The sequence below is a fragment of the Bison bison genome, unplaced genomic scaffold, assembly GCF_000754665.1.
Source record: "Bison bison bison isolate TAMUID 2011002044 unplaced genomic scaffold, Bison_UMD1.0 scf7180017457267, whole genome shotgun sequence".
Classification (NCBI taxonomy): domain Eukaryota; kingdom Metazoa; phylum Chordata; class Mammalia; order Artiodactyla; family Bovidae; genus Bison; species Bison bison.
This window is the reverse complement of record NW_011371559.1, coordinates 7,598-10,039: the sequence shown is the minus strand read 5'-3', so window position 1 is coordinate 10,039 and position 2,442 is coordinate 7,598. Positions and strand designations below refer to the sequence as shown.

The 2,442-nt window shown below is 38.7% G+C and overlaps 1 protein-coding gene across 1 annotated transcript in view; it reads left to right on the top strand.

The window, feature by feature from the left end:
- LOC105003085 (protein DDX26B-like) overlaps window positions 1-2,442 on the top strand; it is a 22,953-nt gene that overhangs the window by 12,946 nt on the left and 7,565 nt on the right. The window lies entirely within an intron of this gene.

Here is a 2,442-nt window from a genome sequence, read left to right as displayed (position 1 = left end):
GCTCTAGTGTTGTCACCCCTTTTCTTTTTTTTTAATATGTGTGTGTACACACTTCCTTGTTTTCTTTTTGTTTCATTTATTTACATTTATTTTATTTTTGGCTATGCCACAAGGCATGCAAGATCAAACCTGTGGCCCCTGCATCGGAAGTACAGAGTCCTAACCACTGGACGGCCAGGGAATTCCCACTTTTCTCTGGTTTTAAGTGCACTTGGCTTTTGGTAAACTAGTTTGGGCACCCCCAAAATTGATTGTGGTTGACACTTCAAGAATCTGATGGCTTTTTCAGAAAATAGGGCTTCCATGGCATTACTGGATTGCAGTTAGCTCCTCTACAAAAGAATAGGAAACGCTCTTGAGGCGTCTGTTTTAAGCAAGGTAGCAAGTTAAAGTAATAGATACAATAGTGACTTCTGCAGTAACTGCAGTTGTAGAAGCTGTGGTTTCCATGGCAAAATTCTAAAAGGAACAACTCCAGAAGCTGTTACTCAGACATCACTGAAAATGTGTATGGAGATTTTTTTTCCTCTCATTTAAGGAGCCACGTCTGTTTAGAGTAATATAGTACTGCACGGTATCCTCCTCCTTGTAAAGTTACGAACATTTTTAGTTGCTGAGGTTTCTTAATTTTTGCAAAAAGGATCAAACCTTTACCAAGTTTTAATATAGTCATTAAAAGCGTAAGATTTTTTAGTGCTATAAATAGTCTATGTATCAAATGTCCTGATAAAGCAGTTCTTTTTTTTTTTTGTTCTCCCGACCCCTCCACCTGCCCTCCCTCTGCCCCTCGCCGCTCTCCCCTCCATCCAAAGCAGTTCTTTTAAATGTTGCAAATGAAGAAGATTAAGAGTGGGTCATCATAAATGATTGTTTTGGCTAGCCTATTTACTTTATTTCTTTGTCTACTCTAAAAATATCCTCTAAGAGGTGATTGTCACTTATATAAAATATAGATTATGTCTTTGATATTAATAATACTACCAATAAAAGGTATTTTGTGGGTTTATTTACCCTGTCTTATTAAATATACCTTTATGATCTCTGGTTTTCACATCTATAAAATGAAGGATCAAACTAGCTAATCTTCACTTAAACTGTTAAGAATATTATTTTTCTGTTTTTTAAGTACACTTTTTATTTTGAGATAATTGTGGATTCACATGCAATTGTAAGAAATGATAAAAAAGAGACAACACCAAAAGTGCAGACAACAGAAGCGAAAATAAACACATGGGACTACATCAAACTTAAAGACTTTTGTGGATCAAAGGATACAGTAGAGAGCAAAAGGAAACCTATGAAATGGGAAAAAAATGCAAATTGTCTACCTGATCATTTGGGGGAGGGCTCTATCCAACCCTGCCTGCTGCTGCTGTTGCTGCTGCTAAGTCACTTCAGTCGTGTCCGACTCTTGGATTTGCCAGGCAAGAGTACTGGAGTGGGGTGCTATTGCCTTCTCCCCAACCCTGCCTAGACCATCATTATCCCTTTGCAAACATTCCAAACCAGAAACCCCAGAGGCATCTTTGATTTCTTCCCCTTCCCTGATCCCACACATCCATTTGAGGTTCACCTCATTCTTGACTCAGTTCGTATTCTTCTCTTTGGCTTCAAATATCCATTTGAAGACACAGGCTTTTTTATAACCTGTGTCTTCCAAGGAGCATACACCCTTTGAGGCTGAGGTCCTTGTGCCCTTGAATCCCTAAGTTGGGTTTCATGTTGAGGTTCTGCAATAGTTTCCAGCCATACTTCTGCCATTACTTCACTTTCTGGGTTGCATGGTTTCCATAGAGATTTGGAGTCTGAACTGTAGGGTATAGCTGCCCTGATGAATCCTGGCTCTGCTGTTTGTTTGTTTAGCTTCATGACCCTGGTTAAGATACTTAACCTCTATGTGCCTCAACTATTTCATCTATAAAGTGGGGATAATAATAGCACCTACCTTAAAGGGATTTCATTGGTGTTAAATGAATTGTGTTAGTCGCTCAGTCATGTCTGACTCTCTGCGATCCCATGGACTATAGCCCGCCAAGGCTCCTCTGTCCATGGAATTCTCCAGGCAAGAACACTGGAGTGGGTAGCCATTCCCTTCTCCAGGGGACCTTCCTGACCCAGGGATTGAATTCATGTGTCCCACATTGCAGGCAGATTCTTTACTGTCTGAGCCACCAGGGAAGCCCTTAATACAGTTAAATTGCATTGAACTCACCTGGCAAAAAGTAAGTGTTCAATAATGCTTTCAGCCATTATTGTCTGATTAATAATACTGTTCTCATTATTAATATCTATGTTATCTTAGTAGCTCTTGAAGTCCCTGATATTCCATATAATATAATTATATATTTTAATTATATATAAGGATATAATATAAAGATATAATATAAAGATATAGAACAGTTTTGTAGTTTTAGTAGGCAGTTCAGTTCAGTTCAGTCGTGC